At 46.7% G+C, this 27,957-nt stretch overlaps 1 long non-coding RNA gene across 1 annotated transcript in view; it reads left to right on the plus strand.

The window, feature by feature from the left end:
- The window catches only part of LOC145532589 (uncharacterized), a 571,872-nt gene that overhangs the window by 533,098 nt on the left and 10,817 nt on the right, over nt 1-27,957 (plus strand). Inside the window, exon 9 of the long non-coding RNA XR_014073407.1 lies at nt 26,436-27,721. This is a non-coding gene — a long non-coding RNA (uncharacterized LOC145532589). The remainder of the gene's footprint in view (nt 1-26,435; nt 27,722-27,957) is intronic.

Here is a 27,957-nt window from a genome sequence, read left to right on the forward strand (position 1 = left end):
TAAATTTTCATTGAGAATTCTAACTAATAGTAAGGATGGGTGCTTACGTCAGCACATCAGCACCTTGTGTCCCTATACACAAAGCACAGAAAGTGGCTTCTCAGCTAAGATAGCCTGAGGTACACTTCTCCCTAATAAGCAGGGTCTAAGGGATGCTAGTGCTCTCTCTCTCTCGGATAGAGATGTCACAAGGTCAAAGAATGCCTCCCTGAATCTTTGCCATGCTGATCAATGACTGCCCCTTCTGGTTGAAAATAGAATCCAAACTTCTTGAGATTGTCAAGCCATTCATTAGCTGTTGTTGTTCAGTCACTCAGTCATGTCTGACTCTTTGCAACCCCATGGATTGCAGCATACTAGGCTTCCCTGTCCTTTCCTATCTCCTGGAGTTTGCTCAAACTCATGTCCATTCAGTTGGTGATGCCATCCAACCATCTCACCCTCTGTCGTCCCCTTCTCCTCTTGCCCTCAATCTTTCCCAGCATCAGAGTCTTCTCCAGTGAGATGGCTCTTTGCATCAGGTAGTGAAAGTATTGGCGCTTCAGCATCAGCCCTTGCAGTGAGTATTCAGGGTTATTTCCTTTAGGATGGACTGGTTTGATCACCTTGCAGTCCAAGGGACTCTCAAGAGTCTTTTCCAGCACCACAATTCGAAAGCATCAATTCTTTGGCACTCAGCCTTATTTATGGTCCAACTCACACATTAGTACATGACTACTGGAAAAAGAACATCTTTGCCTGTACGAATCTTTGTCTGCAAAATGATGTCTCTGCTTTATAATATGCTGTCTAGGTTTGTCATAGCTTTTCTTCCAGGGAGCAAGCATCTTTTGATTTTGTTTAGACATTCATTTAGGTGATGGTTATGTCTTTCTTGCATCTGAAGGACAGTCAGTGCCCTGCAGATGACCCTATGTGTCTTTGTTCTAAGCTTTCAGCCTTGTGCATCACTGAATGTACACTTACTGGAACAGTGTCTGTCCACATTCACACTCAGCAAATGTGCCTAACAAATGAACAAGTTATTGTGTTCACTCTACTCTGATTTTATACCAAAACTTTCAGAAGGCTATCTTTTGGCTAGCTGGGGTGACCTCACTCTTGACCTCTTTTCCTCCTATACCTCCTATATCCCTGGTGGACCTAGAATTTAGAGAATATGAGGGTGGGGAGACTGATGGCAGGTGGAGGGCGAGAAGGTTAGGGTATACAGACTCTTGTATTGTAAGCCAAGGAATGACCATCAGAGGCCTAAGCTTATCATTCCTTCCTGTTCTTCACAGAAACAACTATCTTTTTTTCTGTGTTCAGTAGTTCTAGCTTCTGTAACAGATAAACTCTGAATTGTAGAGTTTTTAACATTATCAAGTTGGATTTTCACTCACTCCTAATCCAGGGTGTGTGTTTGGTGGGTGTCTTCCATGCAGTGATTCAGGGATCCAAGCTCTTTCCATTATGCTTTGCCACCCTTGAGAGCAGTAGTTGTTGTTGTTCAGTTGCTAAGTCATGTCTGACTCTTTGCAACCCCATGGATTTCAGCACTCCAGGCTTCCCCATCCCTCCCTATCTCCTGGAGTTTGCTCAAACTCATGTCCATTCAGTTGGTGATGCCATCCAACCATCTCACCCTCTGTCATCCCCTTCTACTACTGCCCTGAATCTTTCCCAGCTTCAGGGTCTTTTCCAGTGAGTTGGCTCTTTGCATCAGGTGGCCAAAGTATTGGAGCTTCAGCATCAGTCTTTCCAGTGAATATTCAGGGTTGATTTCCTTTAGGATTGACTGGTTTGATCTTCTCGCAGTCCAAGAGGCTCTCAAGAGTCTTCTCCAGCACCATAATTCAAAAGCAGCAATTTTTTGTCACTCAGCCTCCTTTAATGGTCCAATTCTCACATCCATACATGACTACTGGGAAAAGCATTGCTTTGACTACACAAATCTTTGTCTGCAAAATGATGTCTCTGCTTTGTAATATGCTGTCTAGGTTTGTCATAGCTTTTCTTCCAAGGAGCCAGTATCTTTTATTTTCATGGCTGCAGTCACCAACTGCAGTGATTTTGGAGCCCAAGAAAATAAAATCTGCCACTGAATCCAAGCTTTTTCCATCTACACTCTGCCACCCTTGAGAGAAGTACTTATTTATATTTATTAAAAATTCCCAGTCCAGTGGCATCAGTACTATGCGAAGCATGTATGAAATACTCATTCCTGGGTCCTCAAGCAGAATCTCTTGGGATGAGACCCAGCCATCTGTGTGTTAACAAACCATCCTGGAGATTTTGATAAACACTAGCAATTTAGTACCACATTGCCAAAGGAAGGGGGTTCCCTGGTGGCTCAGACGTTAAAGAACCTGCCTGCAATGCAAGAGACCCCAGTTCAATCCCTGGGTTGGGAAGATCCCCTAGAGAAGGAAATGGCAACTCACTCCAGTATTCTTGCCTGGAGAATCTCATGGACAGAGGAGCCTGATGGGCTACAGTCCTTGGGTTGCAAAGAGTTGCATGCACGCTAAAGGAAGGTGGTGTAATTTTGGTGACATGAGTTGGAATTTGTTCCAAAGAGATAATGTTGTTATGAGAAATTAGATGCAGTAGGAATGGTAATTGTGCCATTATTTAACAATTTTTTTGTGTGTGTTCCTACTGCGTGTCAGACCCCATGTTAGGCACTGTAGATACACTGATAATCCTGTCGGTGATCTGTTACTCTTCTACTTCAGATACTTTGGATTAACTAGGCTTTCATTGGCTTCCCTGGGTACTTAGACTGGTATCCAATTAATAGATGTTCAGGCAATTAATAGATATTTATCAAAAGAAAATGATGAATGATGAGTGAATCATTTTGCCCTCTTGGGATACTGATTTCTCACCTTGGAAAAGAGGGAACTGGATTGCCAAGTTAATCCCTTGGGTGCCTTTCAGAGTATTCTACCAAAATACATCTCTAATATTTAGGAGGAAGTCCCCTCGGTGGGTAGCCTTCTTGGCTCTTGCTGCTGCCTCGAGTCACAGAAAATGTTTAAAAGAATATTCTGGGGACTTCCCTGGTGGTCCAGTGGTTAAGAATTCGCCTTCCAATGCAGAGGACGTGGGTTCAATCCCTGGTCGGGGAACTAAGGTTCCATATGCCAAGGGACGACTAAGCCAGAGTGCTACAACTGGAGAGAAGCCCAAATGCATTGAGCTCCAGTGAAAATCCCACATGACATAACTAAGACCCGACACAGCCAAAAAATAAAATAAAATAAATAAACATATTTACAAATTAAAATAATTCCTAAAAAAAAGAAAAAGAGAGAGAATGTTCTGGTTCAAAGCCCATCCACCGAGAAAGGGGATTTCCTAGCTTAAAATAACAGTAATAAGGTTAATGGTAATAATAACTAAAGTTGACAATCAGTGGTCACTGCCTAAGCAGCAGGCGTTTTACATGCATTATTTTACAGAGTCCTCACAACCTCTGTGGTAGTTACTATGGTTTATCTGTCGTAGGGATCAGGTTACCAAGATTGAGAAGTTCAACAAATTGACCAAAGTCACGCATTTAGTCAGCAGTAAGATTGGGATTCCAGTTCAAGCTTTGTGTGTCTCTAAAGCCTGGGTACTTAACTTCTAGTTTAAACTGTGAAACCCACTTTAAGCTTATGACAATGGAAGTAAACCCGGAGGCTATGGTGGGAAGGAACTGGATTAGAGTGGGAAGAATGTTCTTTATTAAAGCTTCTGTAGCATATTGAGAGCAGATGCGAGGAGTAGCGAGAGACAGAGAGAGAGGCTCTTTGGGAAAGTTTTGCAAGAAGAATGGAGTTTCTATACCCAACGGAGCCAGGTTCAGGCATTTACGTGCCCAACCTACAGACTATATGGCTTTAGACAAATCAATTAACCTTTATGAGCTTTACAAGCATGTGGTCTGTAAAAGAAGGGTGATGCCTTTAATGACTGTCTCGCATGGCCATTAGGAAGGTCCAATGTAAAAAATATAGTGCACATAAAAATGGTACCTGTGGAAGGTGTTCTTAGAAAGTAGAGCCGTGTTCCAGACCTTCACACAAAGCCACGGACATTGTCAGGGCAGGTTGGAAAAGGAGATACCGGAGGTGGGCTTGAGAATTTGTACAGATTCCATGGAGAGATGAGAAAAGAACAGTCACTGCAGAGAAAGACTAGCTTGGGCAGAGACGTGGAGGCGTGTAGCAACACAATGTGTCTGGCAGATAGAAACTGACTCGCTTTAGTGGGAGAATGAGATGCAGCTGGGGATGAGCAGAAGCTAGGGACAGAGACAAACAAGGCACAGTGATGCTTCTGATATTTTCCCCGAGAATGAAGTACCAGTGTGCTTATATTGAAATGAAAACAAAAAATTTTTTTTTAAAATAACATACATATTTTGACCACACCGTGCATCATGTGGGATCTTTGTTCCCCAACCAGGGGTCAAACCTACATCCCCTGCAGTAGAAGCTCAGAGTTTTAACCACTGGGCCACCAGGGAAGTTCCCCAAACAAAAACATTGCTGAAGCATAAGTGAGAAAACGTTTTGTGCAAATCCTCTGCAAGCTCCAGGGCACCAGTCCAAGCATTAGTTATCGCTTTTGCTACCGGTGTTGTCGTTACGGAAACCTGGGGCCTCGCCATCCTTGAAAGACTGCGCATCATTTCCAACTGTCATAGGAAATGCTAAAAGTGTGGGGGGGGAAAGGATCTAAGGGGAGGAGGGAAGCCATCTCCCTCCAAATTGAGGATGATTTATTACCGTGAGTAATCAATAGTAGTAGGTCCACATCAATTTTATATCTAATTTAAAATTTTGAGGTCTCAATGTGCTCATTAAAGAATATAATGGATTTACATATTTTAATTATGTTTTATGGATTGTGAACATAATGTAATTAAGAGACTTTTCAGGAGGCATGATGAATGAACAGGGTGGCCCAGCATATGGCTGGAGACGCCACGCTGAGTGAACTCGGGTGAAGTAGAGGCCAGCCCCACGGCTGACGGCCCAGGTCAGAGTGTCAGGACAACATTCACAGTGATGGGAGTCTAGTGATGCTCCCTCTCTGGCCCCTCTCATGTCTGTCTGCCCCGCTGCAACTTCTCCTCTGCTGCTGCCTGAATTTACGGCTCTATCAGCTCTTTTATTTTTTAAATATGGTTTAAAAAAAAAAACAACAGACATCCCTTGTGGTCCAGTGGTTAAGAATCTGCCTGCCAATGCAGGGGACACGGATTCTATCCCTGGTTGGGAAAGATCCCACGTGCCAACTAAGGCTGTACATCACAACTACTGAAGCCTGTGAGCCCTAGAGCCTGCAAGCTGCAATAAGAGAAAGCCTGCAAAGAAGACCCAGCACAGTCAAAACTAAAGTAAAAAAAAACAAAACACACAATTTAAAAAAAAAGCCCCATGTAACATAGAACTCTTGGACAACAAGGAGATCAAACCAGTCAATCCTAAAGGAAATCAACTCTGAATATTCATTGGAAAGACTGATGCTGAAGCTGAAGCTCCAATACTTAGGCCACCTAATGTAAAAAGCTGATTCACTGGAAGAGACCCCGATACTGGGAAAGACTGAGGGCAAGAGGAGAAGGGGGCGACAGAGGATGAGATACCTGGATGGCAACACTGACTCAATGGACATGAATTTGAGCAAACTCCGGGAGTTGATGAAGGACAAGGAGGCCTGGCGTGCTGCAGTCCATGGGGTTGCAAAGAGTCAGACACACTGAACAACAACTGAACAACAACATAGAACCCACTATCTCAACCATTTCTAAGTGTACAGGTGGTGGTGTTAAGTATATTCACATTATTGGGCCACAGATCTCCAGAGGTTTTTTCATCTTGCAAAACTGAAACTCTGTACCCATTAAGCAACAAACCCTTGTCCACCCCTCCCTCCAGTCCCTGGCACTCACCCTGCGACTTTCTGTGTCTGTGAACTTGACTATTCTAGGTGCTTCGGGTAAGTGGAATTACTCAGTATCTGTTCTTTTGTGTGCGACTGGCTTATTTCACTCAGCATCCTGTCCTCAAGATTCACCAATGTTGTAGTATCTGACAGGATTCCCTTCTCTTTTAAGGCTGAATAATTTTTATTTGTTGTATGTATATGCCACATTTTCTTAATCCATTCATTTCTTTCTTTTTTTGGCTGTGCCCCAAAGCACATGCACGATCTTAGTTCCCCAACCAGGGATCGAACCCCTGTCCCCTGCTGTGGAATCACAGAGTCTTAACTACTGAACTGCCAGGGAAGTCGCTATCCATTCATCCTTCGGGAGACATTTAATAGCATGGTTCTCTGCATGGTTATTATGCCTCTCAACTTGCCCCCAGCCCCTATCTCAGGATTCCTGGGACTCACATTGGCCCACAGAGGGCCTTTCCAGGATGGACAGATCACTCTCTGATTTAAAATCTGTTGATGGTTGCCAGTCTTTAGTGTGGTTCATGCTGCTCTCTGGCTTCCCCCGTGGCTCGGTGGTAAATAAAGAATCTGCCTGCAATGCAGGAGCCACAGAAAACATGGGTTTGATCCCTGGGTCGGGAAGATCCCCCAGAGGAGGGCTTGGCAACCCACTCTAGTATTCTTGCCTGGAGAATCCCACAGACAGGGGAGCCTGGCAGGCTATAGTGCATAGGGTTGTAAATAGTCAGAAATGACTGAAGCAACTTACCATGCACACACACGCATGCTGCTCTCACCATCTGCCCCCTCTGCCTGCAGTTCTGACCCCCTTCAGCCATGCAGTCCCCCTGTCCAGGCTGAGACACCTCTACCCAGCATTCACCATTTTCATCCTTGTTTGCACCTTCATACTTTTGCACATCTGATGTCTGTTCCTGGAATGACTGAGTCCACTACTTGTGAGGCCCTTCTGGATTAACCAACTTCTAGGTCATCTCCTAACCAAACCGAGAAGCGTCTAGGACAGGGGTTGGTCAACTATGGCCAATGAGCCAGTCTGGCTCTCTGCCTGTTTTTATAAAGTTTTATTGGGACCCAACCATGCCCAGTGTTTCATTGTTTAAGCATTGTCTTCAGCTACTCTCCCACTGTAATTCAAAGCTCTTTTTTCTTTTCCTTTTTAAAAATTTTTTTTGGCTGCACCCCATGGCATCTGGAATCTTTGTTCCCCAATCAGGGATCAAACCCACATCCCTTGTAGTGGAAGCACAGAGTCTTAACTGCAGGACTGCCAGGGAAGTTCCCAATTTAAACCTCTTTAAAGAAAACATTTGCTGACCCCTGCTCCAGGCCATCTCTTATGTTCAAATCCATCTTTGCTGTTTCCTACCTATGACCTTGGGTAAGTCAACATTTCTGAAATGGGATAATGGTGATAATAATTTATAGCTTTGCTTATTATTATTACTACCACTTTCCAGCTGTATTGTGAAGACTGAGCTAATATCTATAAAGCCCTTGGCACACAATTACCAGCATGGCTGTTAAGGCAATGAAAGCATCTATTTTGGTTTGTAGTCAAAAACAGACCCAGCACTACCAGGCAGTGGCTTCAGCCCAGACTTTTCTTCCCTTGAAGGCAGTATGACAAGTATAGAGTGTGAGCTTTGGCATTTAAAAATGAGGGTCCAAAATTCAGATCACACCTATTTTTAAAGTGAACTTGGGAAATTTCCTGGTGGCTCAGATGGTAAAGAAACTGCCCGCAATGTGGGAGACCCAGGTTATATCCCTAGGGTGGGAAGATCCCCTGGAGAAAGGCACGGCAACCCACTCCAGTATTCTTGCCTGGAGAATTCCGTGGACAGAGGAGCCTGGCAGACTATGGTCCGTAGGGGTGTAAAGAATTCAACATGACGGAAGCAACTGAGCATGTACATTATGGGTGAAAAGCCTACTGTGGCAGCAGAAAGCAGACACGCAGAAGAGGGGTCTTCCTTTCTTCCTCCTCCTGTCCTCTTTCTAAGGCTGAAATTCACAATTCACGGCTCTGATCGCTTGCTTGGCTCAATTATCTTTACGACATCCTTCTGCCTTTGGAATGAATCCTGAATGGGCTCCTGGGCCCTGAGAGTGCTCCCTCTACTTCTCCACAGTCCTGTGCATTTCACTGTTGCTTCTCTTTGGGAATCATCTAGTCATTTATATTGACCTGCAGAATCTTATCCATTTCCCTTCCAGCCAATTACTATTGGCCTCGAGGGGGAGCTCAAGACTTCATCATTCTTACTGGCCTGGGTCAAAGGCAAAAATACTGAGTCAGAGCCAGCTAACATACTCGTAAATATCTGCTGAATGAAGAGAGAGATGCAAGGCAGGGTGGATGTCAGGGAAAAGGGTAAAGCTTGGCTTCTGAAGGCTTTTTTCTCAGTTAAAATTGTATGTTTGGGGGATTTTCTTTTCTTTGTTTCATGTTTGGCTCTGGGCGCACTCATTTGAAGGTGTTCTTCAACTTGGATTGACTTCCCTGGTGGCTCAGACGGTAAAGCGTCTGCCTACAATGCGGGAGACCAAGGTTCGATCCCTGGGTCGGGAAGATCCCCTGGAGAAGGAAATGGCAACCCACTCCAGTATTCTTGCCTGGAAAATCCCTGGTAGGCTACAGTCCATGGGGTTGCAAAGAGTCGGACACGGGAGGTATATCCACCCTTTATCCTGCCCCCGTTCCTCATTAGAAAGATGGGTGCTAAAGAACAGCCTGGTGAACATGGGTGCCCAGGCTACTAGCTATTCCAGAACGTTTGCAGAAACATTCCCAGCCCAGAAATGTTTTCCTTCCTTTTCTTTGCCTCAGATCATCTTTAGCATGGAAAGTCTTGTGAGCCAGAAGTGGCATCTTACAGAAAAGAGACCAAGTTGGCCACTGAGCCTTGGGTCCTTGTTCGATTTGAGCAAAAACATCCTGTAATACAGAAACCGTCCGATCCAATTTATCTGGTGGCTACGCTGGTGTTTGAGAACATAAGTTCCAAGTAGAAATAAAATGTTTTATAGCCTGACATTTTCTTCTGTCTCCTGAGGATGACTTGAGCCATGTTTTTTGGTTGGTCAAAGACTTACAAATCTCTTAGCTCACTCATACTTTTTGTTGTGTCTCGCTATCTTGGAAGAAATCAAAAGCATGGTTCTATGGAGGGGGGGTTATTGTCACAGGAGCACCAGGGAAACAGGTAAAGTCAGAACTGAGTTTTGAGTGGGAAGGGGGAGTTGTCAAGTGGAAGTTATGGGAGAATCATCCTGCCACATGGGAAAAGCAGGAGCATGGGAGAGAGTTGTGATGAAGACTGGGACATGATGTGTTGATGTGAAAGATGATTTCCCCTTGGGATCTAAAGAAGTCTTGGAAGATAAAGCTAGAATGGAATGGCTTTTACATCATGGTGAGGGTGGTATTCATCCTTTCAACAAGTATTTTTTGAGCATCTATCACGTATAATGGGGGCTTCCCTGGTGGCTCAGCCGTAAAGAATCCACCTGCAGTGCAGGAGATTCAGGAGACTCGGGTTCGATCCCTGGGTTGGGAAGATCCCCTGGAGGAGGGCATGACAACTCGCACTAGTATTTTTTCATGGAGAATCCCATGGCCGGAGGAGCCTGGAGGGCTACAGTCCATAGATCGCATAGCATTGCCTTCAGGTCGGACGATACTGAAGTGACTGAGCAAGCACGCATCAGGTATAATGTTCTGGGGGCTATGAGTATCTGAGTAAGCAGGCTCATTCCTTGCCTCCCAGGAGTGTAAATTCTACTATACAATCTGTGGATGATTGCATCCATCCAAGGGTATTGAGGAGCAATTAGAGACAATGTGAAGTCAAATGGTTTTGTGATCAGAACTCTGGTTCATAAACATTGCTGTTGTTGGTGGAAATGCTGGACTGGAAGAGGGAGAGATTCAGACTTGGGAGTCAGGAGGGAATTGCAGAGTCAGGAAGAGGAGCTGGAAAGAGGGATGTAAGAAGAAGTACTCAGGGACTTCCCTGGTGGTCCAGTGGTTTAGACTCAATGCTTACAATGCAGGAGGCACAGGTTCAATCCCTGGCTGGGGAACCAAGATCCCACATGCCATGTGATGTGGCCAAAAAATAAAACAGAATCACACAGCTCAAAAATTTTAAAAAATAATAACAACTTAAATTTTTTAAATAAAAGAGGTAGCACTCAGAGAAGGGGGACCAGGGTTGAGAGTCTGTGGTGGGCAAATGGAGAGAGGGAAGCTTCAAGGAAGGAGTGGCTGAAGGTAGCAGATTCCATGGTGAGAGCTGATCCAGAGACAGGTGGAAAAGACATTGGTGGTTGAGTTGGTAATGATGTCATCATTCTTGAGGGGGCAAAGACCTTATTGTCGCAGACTGAGGAATTGGTGGGGAAATGAGGGCAACAGGGACATGGGAGAGCTATGTCTTCAAGAAGTTGGGTAAGGAAGGGAGGGTTGTTTAGGCTGGTGGCTGGAGGGACCGGAAGAAGTAAAGGTAGAATTTTTTTTTTTTTTTTTAAGAAAGTGACTTGGGAAGCACTGCCTTTAATGGAAAGCATTGCCTTCCTGATGAAGCCTTTTCAGTGTTACCAAGTGGAAGTGTTAATCAAAACATTTGTTTTCTCGAGTAGGTCTGCTCCAGGGGACATCTTGCTGTCCTGTCTGTCTAAGGTGTTATGATACGTGGCAAGAATATCTGTGAGCACTGTGATATCTGGGGTGTTAGATACGCTCTCTGAAAAAAAAAAATGTGTAATGCAGAAGAATGGCCTTTGTCACTAATGGAAATCAAGACAGATGGAAACCCCACTTCTTGACTTCCATGGTCATCTAAATCTCTGCCTATGTGACAGTGGGCCAGCCACTTACTCTGAGTCTCAAAGTCCTTATTTAGGCAACAGCAACAGTATGTTTCCAATACTTTGCCCACCTATTGCAAAGAGCCAAGTTATTGGAAAAGACCCTGACACTGGGAAAGATTGAGGGCAAGAGGAGAAGAGGGGCACAGAGGATGGGATGGTTAGATGGCATCATGGACTCAGTGGACATGAGTTTGAGCAAACTCTAGGAGATGGTGAAGGACAGGGAAGCCTGGTGTGCTGCAGTCCATGAGGTTGCAAAGAGTCGACATGACTTAGCGACCGAACAACAACAGCAACAATATGTCATCACAGGATATTTTGGAGACTCACATTCTGCACCATTAATTTTCTTGGAACCAGCACAGTTAGAGACACTCAATAAGCATTAGCCCTCTCTTCCCCACACCCTCCTGGCATGTGATTGCCACGCATTTGATGACTTTGGCCTGAGCTAACTCCCTTAACAAATGTTTCCACCTTAGATTGAAATTAATTCAAAGACAGAGACCAGGAACACATCCTGTAAGGGACTAAGAAAATGGTATTAATTTTGTAAATTAATAAATATGCAAATGGAAGCTTTGTATGGAATCGGCTATATAAGCAGGAAGTAAATTGTGTTGTAAATTATGCATTGCCATATGGAGCGGATCCCCTTGACTTAGCATGCAAGGCAGGGAACGCTGGAGCGGACCCTGCCGTAATGGTTTCTGAGAGTGACTGGCATGCTGGTCCAACAGCAGCCCTGGGTGCTGAGTCACGCGGCTGGCTCCAGGGGCGGGGAGAGGGCAGTGGAAGCCCCGCAGTGAGCAGGCTGCTACTCTGATCTAGGGACTGGGAATGATCTAGGGACGACCACCCTGCTGCCACCAAGAGGGCGGGCAACCTTGAGCTCCTGGGGGCAGCCCCGGGTGCACCGAGCACTCTGCCCAAGGTTACAGGCTGGGAGGGATCTCCTGGGCTGCCAGAGTCTTGGCTTGACAGCACCACAGTCCCAACTCTGAGGCAGGTGTGACTGGCCTGGGGAGACATGCCTGGCTGCTGGATTGATCCGTCAATCATGAAGAAACAAATAGTCTGAGAACCTTCCAAGTGTTCCACGTTGTGCTACAGAGAGGCTGGAGGGCAGCGCTTCCCTCTGATGACAATTCAGCAGAATCACCCAGGGAGCTTTTCAAAAATAGATTCCTGGGATCCGAGCTCCAAAATTCTGCTGCAGCAAATCTGGGCTGGGACTTAGAAGCTGGTTTTCAAACTCCCAGGTAATTCTGGTGATCAGTTGTGCTGTGCTGTGCTTAGTCACTCAGTCGTGTCTGACTCTTTGTGACCCCCTGGACTGTAGCCCGCCAAGCTCCTTTGTCCATGGGATTCTCCAGGCAAGAATACTGGAGTGAGTTGCCATGCCCTCCTGCAGGGGAACTTCCCAACCTAGGGACTGAACCCAGGTCCCCCGCATTGCAGGCGCGTTCTTTACTGTCTGAAACAAAAGGGAAGCGATGATCAGTTAGGTAGAGGGGTGGGAAATATAAAAGGCAGGAGGAGAAGGGGACGACAGAGAATGAGATGGTTGGATGGCATCACTGACTCAATGGACATGAGTTTGAACAAACTCCGGGAGATGAAGGACAGGGAAGCCTGGCGTGCTGCAGTCCCTGGGGTTGTAAAGAGTTGAACACAACGGAGCGACTGAACAACAAATGGGTGCAGAGCAAGTTTCTTGTTGGTCCTCGCCTTTTAGTGTCTTAAACGTAGTTGAGAAGGCACGGTTAGGCTTCCAGACCCAGTCCTGGCTGGTGTTCCTCTTTCTCGGTAGCTCAGTAGAGGGGCAGACAGTGTGCCTCAAGGAGACATTTCTAATAGCTTGGCAGGTTTTCAGGGAAGGCTTTAGGGGGCTGTAAGACATGGCTGGCTCTGAAAACAAGGAAGGAGAAGGCAGAGGAGCAGTTGAAGATCCAGAAGCCCGTTGCCATGGGAGATGGGAGTCAGGCGTTATCCTCTGGTGTGGGGACACGCAACTCAGAGCTGGACCTGGCTGGTCTGCGATGCCAGTTGAAGATGAGTTTGTTGCCTTTGGGGGTTATTTTATTGATGATTGCTTTTCCTATGGGTTTGCTAAATAGTTGTACCTCTCCAGGTGTGACCAAGGCCTGTGTACTCAGGGCCTGGTGTTTATAAAGCTCTGTGAAGATGCTCAAGTGATAGTCTACATGGTTCAGGCCCAGAGCTCACACAACCCAGAATAATTTGGAAAAGAGCTCATTTATCTTATATGACGGTGATACACTAGACGGAGCTGTGGTCCTAGCACACTGATTTTCTCTCTCTCTCTCAGCCTTCTTCTCAAAATAAAGTCTCTCCCATCCATCGTATCCCTCACCTCTTCCCGCCCCTCATTCCTCCTTTTCTCAGGATGAGAATCAAAGGTTGGTCTGATAAGGATGAGGAAGCAATAAAACTGGCTCCACCAGTATCCTCTTTAAAGTCCAAGGGACTCTGGGAACTTATCATCGTGAGCCTTGTCCCATCAATTACAATGACCATCAGGGGGACTTCCCTCATGGTCCAGCGGTTAAGACTCCTTACTTCCAAAGCAGCAGGTGCAGGTTTGAATCCTGGTCAGGGAACTAATCCCATGTGCCACGCAACCAAAAGTAAATAAATAAAATGAAAGGTTTTAACTTTTTAAAAAATTAAAAAAAATAAATAAAAAGAAAATACAAAATTTAAAACTATGAACACCAAAGTTGCACACTGAACCTTGGATGGGCTACAGATACTGCCTTGTGGCCGTGGCTCTCAGGAAGAGCAGGCCAGTTCCTCTGGGGAAGTTTCAGAGATGCACATTCCCAGCTCCTTGGATCTATTAAATCTGAAGCTCCAGAACAGGGCCTGGGACTCTGCATTCTCAGGTCTCCCCACTGGGGTTATGATGTGGCTCACCCCTCCACATTTCTGCAATAGCTCCCTAAGGACTGGCCTGGCCCAGGCTTAGGCTCTCTACGTGATGGAAAAACTGTCCCACTTTTAACACTGTGTGGAAACAATGCCTCAGCAACCACACTCTTAATGTCATTACAAATCAGCCTGACGTGGTAAAAGCATGGGCTTCATGGTCATGGCGACGTGCCAAGAAATCTTGTTTGCTTCTCATTCAAAGCTGCGTGACTTTGGATGTAAGCCTCAGTTTCTCTATCTGTAAAATGGGAATGATAAGAAAACCGATTTTGCAGGGCAGCTGTGAGCATGAGAGGAGGCAATACATTCAAAGGCAGAAGGGGCTGGAAGAGATGATTCCATGTTAGCAAGCGTCGCCTTGAGCCGAACATGCCTCCCCGGGACTCGTGCTGAATCCAGATGATGGGTCTGTCCTCTGGGCCAACCCTCCTCCACTTAGCACATCTTCTCTGGCGCCTGTGATCTCGGCCCCATGGATATGTGAGAGCCGGCTGTGCTTGCCATCCCTGGGGGTATCTCATTTTACAGCTGGGCAAAGCCCAGCAGGCAAGGTTCACGTCTTTGCAAAGTCACGCAGTTACAGAAATGTCTGGGCAGCAGGTGGCAAAATGGTGTTGTTATCTGAACCACATAGATAATCATGCCTTGCTACTAATCGCTCTCCACCTCATTCACGTCTTAGCATTTACAAGGGGCTTCCACGTCCATCAGCTTGTTCACCCTCCTGACACCCCTGTGCGGGGTGATTCACTGTGGAAATGCTAGCGCCTCACACTTGGGTAGCACGTTGCCCGTTTCCAAGCACTGCCACACCCGTAATCTCACTGGCTCTTCCTCATGCCCTCAGGAGAGAGAGAGGGAGGGCAGAAATGACTCGGTGAAGAAGCCAGGGAACAGAGAGGGTGAGTGCCGGCAAAGAACACACAGGGCAGCGATACGTCTGGGCCCCTTTACACGTGACCCTTGGTGTGTCTGTCTTCTCACGGCGCTCTTGATCATGGGATCTCTTTTGCCCTTTCTGGGATGTTAGGCTGAAACTAGCAAACGGTACATGAAACCACTGTTTTCACTGAACTGAGACGCTATATCCTTCCATCAAGGTCAAGGTCAAGATCTAGCCACCACCATCACGCCTGTGCTCACCTGCTGAGCAGCAGGAAGCCCCAGAACAAGCACTCGGGGCTCCCGGGGCAGACGGGATGGTGGCCGTGGCTCAGGTCCAAGTCCAAGCTGAGCATTCCTCTGCCGAGAGGAGGTTGAGAGCCTCGGCCATCTGTGGACTTCCTTCCGTCTGCCTTTTGCTCATGGGGAGACCCTGAGCTTGGAGCCGGTTGTCCTCTGTTTAATGAGTGCTGCCCAGGCCTTGTCTGGCCTGAGATTACCCAAGGGAAAGAAGAGACCTGAAATCCGGGCAACCTCATGTGCCTCCCAAGTCACAGAGGGGGATGCTCGTGCCAGGACACAATCATCGTGTGGGGTGTGGTCTGTAGGCTCAGGGGCTGGGATGGGGGCTGGAAGGCTAGGCCACAGGTAGAACCACTGAATGGGAAGGGCATGGGGGGCACCCTAACTCCAGTGGGAGGAGCGGGAGGCAGGAGCTTTGGAGACAGAATTCCAGGATGGGTGGGAGACCACAGGGCGTCAAGTGCTGGGCAGAGACGGAGTGTGTCCATGGTTATCACTTCCAGGGGGTACAAGGCGGGGAGGAAAGAGAACCAGGCCCTGCCCCCAGCTCAGGGCTATCTCCCATCCACATTTCAGACTCCTGTCGTTCTGTCTTTGTGGGTACCAGTCTCTCCTTCTTGTATGATTATGGGTTTGGCAATGTCTTCTGTAGAGTTTAGGACTTCCCTGGTAGCTCAGATGGGAAAGAGTCTGCCTGCAATGCAGGAAACCTGGGTTCGATCCCTGGGTCGGGAAGATCCCCTGGAAAAGGAAATGGCAACCCACTCCAGTATTCTTACCTGGGAAATCCACCCTGGACACTGTGTGTCACGTGACGGGTTGGGATGGGGTCTGCCGCGGAGGCCGTAGGGGAGCCTTCTGCCCCGGCCCCTCCGTGCACCTCCAGCCCTGTTCCCTGACTGCTCCTCTGCAGATCTGGGCACTCAGGCCTCACACCCCACCGTCCTTCCCCCCAGCTCAGTGCCTCTGTGCATGTCCTGTTTTCCCTGTCTTAATGCTCTGTTCTCTCTCCAGACCTGAAAAAACCCTATCCCTCACCCAAGAGCCAGCTCTTACGTCTTAATCCTCAGCTTCCAGGTCATTCAGCATGTCCTAGTGTCTGTTTCCGTGACTCTGAGCCAAGGGTGGGGCTGCTGCCTTGTCTGTCTCTGCACCTCCAGGGCCAGCATCCAGTAAATGTTTAAATGTTGGTTGAATAGATGAATGAGTCAGTAGGTGAATCCATGTGGCATGTGGACCTCTGATGATAAAGGCCAGGAACTATTTCTTCCCAAAGCAGAACTACAATACCTGGAAATTCCTCATCTTCTCTTCTTAAAGTCCCAAACTATGAAATTTCCGACGAAAGTTTTGAGGTTTTATTTCAGGCAGGATTCTGAATGATACTAACAAAACACTTTGAAGGACAATGGGGTGTCACTTTCGATCAGTTCTAGCCAGTGAGCTGGCTGCATTAGGCCCCAGGGGTGTCATTGCTCCCAGGGGAGGACGTGCATGTGTGCGTGCCTCTGTGTGTGTGTGTGTGTGTGTGTGTGTGTGTGTGTGTGTGTGTGTGTGTGTGTGTGTGTGTGTGTGTGTGTGTGTGTGTGTGTGTGTGTGTGTGTGTGTGTGTGTGTGTGTGTGTGTGTGTGTGATGGAGGAGCAGCTGGCCGACAGGCAAACAAGGCTTCCTACAGGGCCCTTAAGAAGAAGGACTATATTTATACCATGATCTGTTTTTTATACTAAGAGTTTAGCGCCTCCATCAATCCACTGCATAGTCCAATCAATCAAACCCAAAGCTGGTGGGAACGGAGACAAGAAAAGCTACATCAATGCTTGATTCATCTGGTGATGGTGAAGGTTTTTTTTTTTTTTAATTTATTTATTTTAATTGGAGACTAATTACTTTACAATATTGTGGTGGTTTTTGTCATACATTGACATGAATCAGCCATGAGTTTTCATATGTCCCCTGGTCCTGAACCCCCCTCCCACCTCCCTCCCCATCCCATCCCTCTGGGCTGTCCCAGTGCACCGGCTTTGAGTGCCCTGTTTCATGCATCGAATGGACTGGTCATCTGTTTCACATATGGTAATACACATGTTTCAATGCTATTCTCTCAAATCATCCCACCCTCTCCTTCTCCCACAGAGTCCAAAAGTCTGTTCTTTATATCTGTGTCTCTTTTGTTGTCTCATATATAGGGTCATCACTACCATCTTTCTCAATTCCATATATATGCGTTAATATCCTGTATTGGTGTTTTTCTTTCTGACTTACTTCACTCTGTATAATAGGCCCCAGTTTCAACAAAGAAAACTATAAGCAAGGTGAAAAGGCAGCCGTCAAAATAGGAGAAAATAATAGCAAACGAAGCAACTGACAAAGAATTAATCTCAAAAATATACAAGCAGCTCATGCAGCTCAGTACCAGAAAAATAAACGGCCCAATCAAAAAATGGGCCAAAGAACTGAACAGACATTTCTCCAAAGAAGACATACAGATGGCTAACAAAACATGAAAAGATGCTCAATATCACTTGGTATCAGAGAAATGCAAATCAAAACCACAGTGAGGTACCACACGCCGGACGGAATGGCTGCCAACAAAATGTCTACAAATAATAAATACTGGAGAGGCTGTGGAGAAGAGGGAACCCTCTTACACTGTTGGTGGAAATGCAAACTAGTACAGCCACTATGAAGAACAGTGTGGAGATTTCTTAAAATACAGGAAATTGAGCTGCCATACGACCCAGCAATCCCACCGCTGAGCATACACACCAAGGAAACCAGAACTGAAAGAGACACGTGTACCCCAATGTTCATCGCAGCACTGTTTACAATAGCTAGGACATGGAAGCAACCTAGATGTCCATTGGCAGATGAATGGATAAGAAAGCTGTGGTACATATACACAATGGAATATTACTCAGCTATTAAAAAGAACACATTTGAGTCAGTTCTAATGAGGTGGACAGTGAAGGTTTTAAGTGTCCTACCTATGACTCACTGACTATAATTCTTTTTATTCTCCCAAAATATCGGGGGGCAATCTGTATTGATATTTATGCCTATATCCTATCTACTCTTGTCATTGAAACATGAAGGACTCTGGGTCACCACATGGGCCAAAAAGCCTCCTTGTACTTTCCCTTGGAGGTGAGCACTATGGGCAGTTGCTCTGAATTAACTGGCCTCTTCTCAACCCAGCATCCCCAGCAGCTGTTGGGAACAACACCCCTTTCTTGGGGTCCAGAGCTACTGCGAGTTCTCCTGGGGTTAGCTGTTCCACTCTGGCTGGCGCATCTGATCTGATCTGAGTCTGGCGGACTCCCATCAGGAAGGTTTCCCAGACAGCGTTTGAGAAGAGGAGATACTGGATGAAGATGGAGTCCAGAATCTTCCATCTCACCAGACTGTTCTTGGTAGGCCAGGCTCAGATGATGTGGGCAGCCACCAGCCCCACATCCCAGAAGACACAGACCTTGGGATGTAATTCCAACTTGTCATGAACACAGAGGCCATGGAGACTGTTACTTTAATAGACTACATTGTTTCCAGATCTTTGTAGGCTGTGCAGAAACTTATTTTGGGAGGCTCCATCCTGCAATATATAAAAATGTACCCAGACCCCACAGGAAACACACACACACACACACACGTTTGCATGTGTGTTGTACTCTTGCCTGGAAAATCCCACGGACGGAGGAGCCTGGTAGGCTACAGTCCACGGGGTCGCTAAGAGTCGGACACGACTGAGCGACTTCACTTTAACTTTTCCCTTTCATGCACTGGAGAAGGAAATGGCAACCCACTCCAGTATTCTTGCCTGGAGAATCCCAGGGACGGCGGAACCTGGTGGGCTGCCGTCTATGGGGTCGCACAGAGTCGGACATGACTGAAGCGACTTAGCAGCAGCAGCAGCATTAAAGATTGAGTGTGTTACAGTTGTATCCCAGGTGGTGCTAGTGGTAAAGGACCTGCCTGCCAATGCAGGAGACATGAGAGATGAGGGTTCAACCCCTGGGTCAGAAAGATCCCCTGGAGGAAGAAATACTCCAGTATTCTTGCCTAGAGAAGCCCATGAAGAGAGGAGCCTGGCAGGCTACAATCCATAGGGTCCCACAGGGTTGGACACAACTGAAGCAACTTAGCACACATTTAATTAGACACATTAATGTTTGACTTTCTAGTTTTCTTTCCCCATTTTGAAACCAAGAAATCTTTTTCAGGCACAGCTATGAGGCTCTATGGGACTTTCTGTCTCTCACCAAAGTATTTCTATGGAATATTTCCCAACATGAGCATCTATTGGTTGGCCAAAAATTCGTTCAGGTTTTCCTGTAAGATGTTATAGAAAAACCCAAAGGAATTTTTGACCAACCCAGTGTGTGTGAGTCTAACCCCATACTCAGCCCTGGGGAACTGCTTGCACTCTGATCAGCTTCCCTCTGGGTCCACCATACACCTTCTGAGCTCTCCCCCAAACAAAATCCCAGAGCAGGCATCCACTTCTTTCATGTCACTCCAGATCTCTCTCTTTCATATTATCCATAATATACTCCCTCATTTTGTCAAAACACGTCATATAGCAACTTCTGGAGAAGGAAATGGCAACCCACTCCAGTACTGTATCCTGGGAAATCTCATGGAGTACAGTCCGTAGACTACAGTCCACGGGGTCACAAAGAGTCGGACACAACTGAGTGACTGAACAGCAACTCGGAAGCCTGGAAAGAGATTTCCTTTTGATTCTCAGACGTATCTTCTGTTCTCAAAAATCCCCTTTATGAACAAACACATGCATACACATGCACACCCTCTCTCCTTTCCATCACACCAATTAAAAATTTTGCTTTACACAATCATAGTTTTGATCTTGGATTTCATTTACATTTTCTTTAAAACAATCTGATTTGCCTCAAGGCAACATGGGTGACTTTGATTGACTGCTATATGGCATCTGCAACTGAGTGTAAAAGAAAAAAACACAAAAGGGAGTGTTAGGAACTGAATTATGTCCTCCCCTAAAATCAGATGCAGGAGACCTAACTCCTGCCCACTCTCTTCAGCTGCTCAGTCATGTCCAACTCTTTGCATCCCCATGGACTATAGCCCACCAGGCTCCTCTGTCCATGGGGTTCTCCAGGCAAGAATACTGGAGTGGGTTGCCATTTCCTTCTCCAGGGGATCTTTCAGACCCCAGGATCGAACCCGCGTCTCCTGCATTGGCATTTGGAGACAGCGCTGTAAAGAGGTATCTTGGGTTAAATGAGGACCTAAGGGTGGAGTCCTAATCCACTAGGACTCCTGCCTGCTCAGTCTGGTGTCCTGATAAAAAGAGACACCAGCGACCACTCTCTCTCTCTGTGTTTGCACAGGGGAAAGGCCACGCTGAGGACAGAATGAGAAGATGGTCATCCGCAAGCCAAGGAAAGAGGCCTCCAGAGAAACCAAACCTGCTGGCACCTTGATCTTGGACTTCCAGCCTCCAGAAGTGTGAGCAAATAAATGTCTACTGTTTACACCACCCCATCTATGGTATTTGGTATGGCAGCCATAGCAGCCTAAGAACTGATGCTTTCTGATTGTGGTGCTGGAGAAGACTCTTGAGAGTCCCTTGGACTGCAAGGAGATCAAACCGGTCCATCCTAAAGGAGATCAGTCCTAAATATTCATTGGAAGGACTGATGCTGAAGCTGAAGCTCCAGGACTTTGGCCACCTTATGGGAAGAGCCGACTCATTGGAAAAGACCCTGATGCTGGGAAAGATTGAAGGCAGGAGGAGAAGGGGGTGACAGAGGATGAGATGGATGGATGGCATCACCAACTCGATGGACTTGAGTTTGAGCAAACTCAGGGAGGCCCCGAGGGCTGCAGTCCCTGGGGTCGAAAAGAGTCGGACATGACTTAAGGACTGAACAACAAAGCGCGTGTGCGTACACACTAAGTCATTTCAGTCATGTCCAACTCTTTGTGACCCTATGGACTATAGCCAGCCAGACTCCTCAATCCACGGGGATTCTTCAGGCAAGAATGCTGGAGTGTGTTGCCATGCCCTCCTCCAGGTGCTCTTCCCAACTCAGGGACTGAACCCACATCCCTTACTTCTCTTGAATTAGCAGGTGGATTCTTTACGACTTGCACCACCTGGGAAGCCTGAACAACAAAGCTGCCTAACACAATGGGTATTTTAAGATTTTATCTTACTCTGTTGGTGATATGTGCTCAATAAACCTTCTCTTACCTGATGTGGGAGAAGTTCACTGAAATGAGAGCAATTTTTGCAGGGGGGGGGAGCTGCTCAGGGTCTTCCTTGCAGCATGGGGTCTTCTTGTTGCAGTGCATAGGCTTCTCTCATTGCAGTGCATGGGCTTAGTTATGCCATGGATGTGGGATCTAGCTCCCTGTCCAAGGATCCAACCCTTGTCCCCTACACTAGAAGGTGGAATCTCAACCACTGGGCCACCAGGGCAGTCCCTGAAATGATACCAGTTTTTAAAGGGACCAAATAGGAGACTTATTTGAAAGGATGTCAGGACTTCCTGGGGCTTCCCAGGTGGCGCTAGTGGTAAAGAACCCGCCTCCCAGTGAAGGAGACATAAGAGATGTGGATTTGTTCCATGTATTGGAGAACCTCTGAAGGAGGGCATAGAAACCCACTCCCGTATTCTTGCCTGGAGAATCCCATGGACAGAGGAGCCTGGAGGGTTACAGTCCACAGGGTTGCAAAGTGTCAGACACGACTAAAGTGGCTTAGCTTGCAGGCCCATGGGACTTGCTGACTCAGCTGAAACTGGCAAGCAGAACTGCACGCAAGCAGCCTCCTTAGGACTCCGGCCTCCCACGTGGCGGCTGCCTGGAGTTTCCCAGTCTGTAGATTTCACCCGTGGGCCTGACTGCTGAGTAAGTGTTCTTCGCACTGATGGGTGAGCCGTGGTGACTTCTGCTCTGCGGGAGTGATGTCAGTGTGTCCCCAGCGTCTTCATTTCCACCGGTCATTGGTTTGTGGCTTGAAAGTTAAATCACAGCCGCGGATGGTGGCCAGGTGTGGGGGCTCCCCTTCCCACGCTCCTTCTGCCTTCCCATTTCTACCTGTTTGCTTACTCATAAGCTGATGTGCTCCCTGCTGCATTTCCCAAAGAATCCAGCAAGTCCTGGAGATTTATTTTAACAGTTGATTACAAGACTCAATGTTGAACTTAGGTTAAAAAAAAGAAATATTTGGAATCTACCTATGTATCTGTTATCTCAAAGGCAGTCTTGACTCCTCCAAACTGACAGTACAGGCAGAAAGGGGTGGAAAATACCTATGGAGATAGTACACTGTCTATACAGAGGGAAGTATGCAGGGCTGCCCCCCTCCCACCCGAAGAAGACATTGCTCCTGACCCAAATCTATCCACTGATGGATGCTGTGACCTCTGTCTAGTTACTTAACGTCAGACTTCCCTGCTGGTTCAGCTGTTAAGAATCCACCTGCCAATGCAGGGGGCACAGGTTCGATCCCTGTTCTGGGAAGATCCTACATGTCGTGGGATACCTAAGCCCATGTGCCACAACTACTGAGCCCACACTCTAGAACCCCTGCTCAGCAACAAGAGAAGCCACCACGATGAGAAGCCCACACTCTGCAAGTGAGAGTAGCCCCTGATTGCCACATCTACAGAAAGCATGTGTGCAGCAACCAAGACCCAGCTCAGCCAAACAAATAAAAAATCACTTAACCTCCCCAAACCCCAGTTTGCTTATTTTTCCATTGTGGTAAAAAGACACGACTTATGACTGAACAACAACAACAAAAAGCACATAACAGAAAACTTTCCATCTTGACCATTTTTAAGTGTCTAGTACAGTAGAGTTAACACGTGACTTCTTGTGCAAGAGCTCTAGAACTTTTCCATCTTGTGAAACTGAAACTCTGTTCCCACTGAACAACTCTCCATTCCCCTTCCCCACTGCCCCTGGAAACTACCATCCTCCTTTCAGTTTCCAAGAATTAGGCTACTCTTTTCATTATTAACCACGTGCTAAGTCGTTTCAGTTGTGTCCAACTCTTTGCGGCCCCAGGACTGTAACCTGCCAGGCTCCTTTGTCCATAGGATTTTCCAGACAAGACTACTGGGGTGGGTTGCCATTTCCTTCTCCTGGGGATCTTCCCGACCTAGGGATTGAAGCTGCGTTTCTTATGTCTCCTGCATTGGCAGCCGGTTCTTTACCACTAGCACCACCTGGGAAGCCTAGTACTTCGGTACAGTTAAATAGTTTATACATAAATAAATACATATGTATTGGAATGTATTAAAAATTGGAGACATCACTTTGCCAACAAAGTCATATAGTCAAAGCTATGGTCCGTATAGTCATAGCTATGGTTTTTCCAGTAGTCATGAATGGATGTGAGAGTTGGACCATAAAGAAGGCTGAGCACCAAAGAATTGATGCTTTTGAACTGTGGTGTTGGAGAAGACTCTTGAGAGTCCCCTGGACAGCAAAGAGATCAAACCAGTCCATCCTAAAGGAAATCAACCCTGAATATTCATTGGAAGGACTGGTGCTGAAGCCGAAGCTTCAATATTTTGGCCACCTGTTGTGAAGAACTGACTCATTGGAAAAGACCCTGATGCTGGGAAAGACTGAGGGCAGGAGGAGAAGGAGGCAACAGAGGATGAGCTGGTTGGATGGCATCACCGACCCAACGGACATGAGTTTGAGCAAACTCAGGGAGATGGTGATGGACAGGGAAGCTTGGCGAGAAAGTCCATGGGGTCGCAGAGTCGGACACGACTGAGCGACTGAACAACAACAGCAGCATTGCAGCGCCCGTTTCTTTTTTCCCGTTTTTCCTTTTTTATTTATTTTTTTAAATTAATGACAGTCAGGAACAAAAAGTTTCAAAAGCCAATAACCTACTTCTAGTATCAGTCTGGGTGCTCCAGAAAAATAGAAAACACACACACACAAGATATTCATTTTTTAAAAACTGGCTCATGCAATTGTAGGGGTTGGCAAGTTCAAAATCTGTAGGGAAGGCTGAAAACTCGGGGCAGTATTTCTGTGTTAACTGTCTCAAAGCAGAATTTCTCCTTCTCGGGGAAAATGTCAGTCTTACGCTTATGCCTTCAACTGATTGCGTGAGGCCCACCCACCCATCTGGGGTAATCTTTACTTTAAGTCTACTGATTATAACTGTTAACCACCACCACAAGATACCCTTACCATGCCTAGATTAGTGCTTGATTATAACACTGGGTACAGATTTTTGGCCACATCATGCAGCAGGTGGGATCTCAGTTCCCTAATTAAGGACGGGGAGAGCCGTCTACAGGAGGAGAGCAGAATCTTAACCACTGGACCACTGGGGAAGTCCCTTTAAAAAAAAACAACAATTCTTGCCCACCAATGTCAGATGTACAAATGTCTGTTAGGCTCCTCTTTCATTAAGAAACTGGGTATATAGCCTAGCCAAGTTGACACATAAATCGTATCATCACACAATCTTATTGCCGAGTTTCCTAACTAATGATCTGGCTTCAGTCGGTCCCTGCCTGCAGTCTCCTCCATGTCTTTTCTGGACTCAGCTCACCAAAGTATCCTTCTGGACAGGTCTCTCTGGGGGACAGTTACCACCACTAATGAAGACCGAGTCCTTAGACTGGCATTAGCCCAAGTGCCTCTCACCCCCATCCCAAACTCCTCATCAACATAAACATCTTATTCATGTTAAATCCTATTCTCTATTGGCCCTGAGCTCTTCTGACAATGGGCCCATTTGAGCATGCCTTGGGGGCATGTCTCCCCCTTTCAGCTCTGCCTATCAAAATCCCCTCCTCTCCAATCAACCTGTTCTGTATCCACTCATTAGCTTACTCAAAACAGGCCTCTCCTACTGGATTTCTGGGACTCCATTAATGTATTATTCCTTTACAAGGGTGAGGAATCTCAAATAACATTTAATCAATGGCAGACAAGGATGGGGGTGGGGGAAGATATTTCCAATGCCTAAAACAGTCAAAGGAATACTTTCTAGAATATACAAGGAAATCCTTCAAACCAATCCACAAAGACAAAGAAAACTGATAGAAAAATGGACCGAAGATATCCCAAAGCCTTTCCCAGAAGAGGAAGCCCTGATCGGTGATGAGTAGACGAACAAATGCTGAAACTCACTGATAATCAGAGATGGAAATTAGGATAACGTTGAGATACCACTGGATAATCGGGACCAGAAGGCAAAAACAAGAAAGGTAGCTAGCTCCAACTGTTAGACTGTGAATGATTGCAGGTCTATGTCTTCCCTCTATTGACTTGGAAGTCACTGAAGAGCCAATACTTTGGTCACCTGATACGAAAAGATGACTCATTGGGAAAGACCCTGATGCTGGGAAAGATTGAGGGCAGGAGGAGAAGGGGGCGACAGAGGATGAGATGGCTAGATGGCATCACTGTCTCAATGGACATGAGTTTGAGCAAACTTTGGGAGATAGTGAAGGACAAGCAAGCCTGGTGTGCTGCAGTCCATGGGTTCACAGAGTCAGACACGACTTAACAATTGAATGACAAGAATGTTCTTTAGCTGAGGTTTGTCTCTGAGCCACATATCTGCAAGTCCAACCCATTTTTAGACCTCTCTCCTTCAAAGTTCTGCTGGTTTACTAAAGATTGCATGTCCAAGATGGAACTTGTGCTGTGCTTCCCTAAAGGTGATGATCCTCCTGTTTCCTGTCCCAAAGGGCCACCTGCCATCCCCTAGTTTGCCTCAGTTGTTCAAATCCCCAATTCCCCCTCGTGGTCACCCCTCTCCCATCTGTCATAAAGTCCTTTCTGTTTTACCACTGTGTATTTGACATCTGTCTCCCTTATTTCATCCTTTCCAAATGCTACCCTTGCTTAAACTATTGTCATTTCTTGCTTGAATTACTCAAATCATTTCTCCATGGTTCTCCCTCCCTACAATCTTGCTAATTTAATAATGAGTGCTTTCTATTTGACAAGCACTTGGACACAAGGGTAGATAAGATCCACTTCATGACCTCGAGAAGCTTGCCCTTCTATGATGGGAGGGAAGGACAAATATACACGTTTAGAACCCCATGATGAGGTAGAGAAAAACTGTAGTTACTATGGGAGCAGGGAGGAAGGGTACCTGATACTACAGCTCATCCTTCGCAAGCCAGTAATGTGATCTCCCTAAAATTCAGCTCTGGTCCTATGCCCCTGATTAAAACTCTCCAAAGGCTCCTTGCTGCCTTTAGGATGAAATCCTTGACATGGTTTAAACTCACACATGGGCTGTCTTTGCCTGCCTTTATAGTTTCTGCATGGATTCTCTCATACACATAAACACACACACTATCCCCACTCCCCACAAAAACCATCCTCTCCGCTTGATGGAGCAACCTATAGCGCCCACTGTAAGTTGAGTGGTATTTTGGGTCAGAGAAAAATTATAGTTCTGATGAAGTTGTGTCTTATCTATTTGCAGTTTCCTGTCACTCCCCTGCTCAAGGCTGTACAGTGCTACACCAACAGACATCACGCTCACTAAATGCCAGCAGCGGGCGATGCATTGTGCTCGACATCGTGGGGGCGGCAGAGATGAGTCAACAAGCTCCACCACCTGCTCTCTCCCTACATCCCCAACTCCACAGCGACTGCGTCCTCACTCAACGCCCAGCTCTCCAAGCCTGAATGCCGCGCCTTCCACGTCCAGCGCAAACACGCTGTGCTCCCTGGAGTGTTCTCTGTTTTCCCCGGGGGAACCTCAGAGTCTCCCTCTTTGAGCTCCTTTTGCACCATGCGCCTGGTTCGCACTCATCGCTCCTGCCCTGGGCCACCTTGGCTTCCATACATGCACCACCCACACCCGTCACCGCCCAGACTCTGATCTCCTTTGATGCAGGATACTCGCTGCTTTTACTTTGTGATGATGTCCGGCACCCGTCTAGGTACCCAACAAATGTGCAAAACGGATGAGAAGTAGTTCTTGTTTCCTGGGAGCTCGAAATTCTCTATTGACCATGGAGTCAAGTCCAATTTTTGCAGCAAAAATGTCAAAGCCTTCTAGAAGGAGACCCCCACCTCACTGATCACCCTCTGCAGCTTCACCAGCGTAGACGCTCTGTGTCAGCCAGCCTGGTCCTTCATTGTGCTTGAAATACGGCAATTTGTTTATTTACTTCAATAGGGTTCATCGAGGTAAATACTGGAAACGTGTGTTGAGAACCTACCACATGCCAGACCCCGTCTAGACAAAAAGATGAGAAACTTAGACATGATTCCTGCCCTACTAGAATGTACAGAAGGAGAAGGAAGCCAGGGTTAAGTAAATAACAATTACGAATTTTGAAAAGCACTATGAAAGAAGCAGACAAGGCCCTAAGAGATTAGCACAATAGAGATTGTCCAGGCTGCTCTCCTTGTTGGGACATGGACTGACCCCTCTCTGCCCACCTGAATCCCACATCTCTTTTATTCCCATGGCTCACTCCTGGGAAGTGTTCCCAGGTTACCGCAGGCCCTGTCTGCCCCCATGGCATTCATCACGTGCGTAACTAAACCAGCCAGCAAAGCTGCCACGAGACTTTACTCGGGGGCAGGGCTGCAGAGATGACGTGGACATGGCTACCAGGCCCCACTTCAGGAATCCCATCATGCAGCACGTGCACGGTTTCAGAACCAGGCTCACAGGCAAACAGTGCGATTTCTTGGATCTTCTGCATGCTCTCTAATTGATGGAGAGAAAATTTCACGCAAGGCAGCCCAGCCAAGGTAGGCCCCTACCCCTCCCCTTAACCTGTCCTTGCCTGACCCCAGCTTGACTCATCCCTACCTGTGTATAGTCATGAATGATTTTTTTCTTTCCTCCCAACTTCAGCCTCTTGCTGAACAGGTATAGCCTGTTAACTTAGATTTAACTCACACGTAATGATTTGAGCTTTCTTTTCCAGTGCTGGGACAGTTCCTTCAATTCCCGAAAGGCTAACGGACTCCCTTCACCTGGGAAT

Source organism: Giraffa tippelskirchi, chromosome 13, assembly GCF_054371585.1.
Source record: "Giraffa tippelskirchi isolate mGirTip1 chromosome 13, T2T-mGirTip1v1.2.pri, whole genome shotgun sequence".
Lineage (NCBI taxonomy): Eukaryota > Metazoa > Chordata > Mammalia > Artiodactyla > Giraffidae > Giraffa > Giraffa tippelskirchi.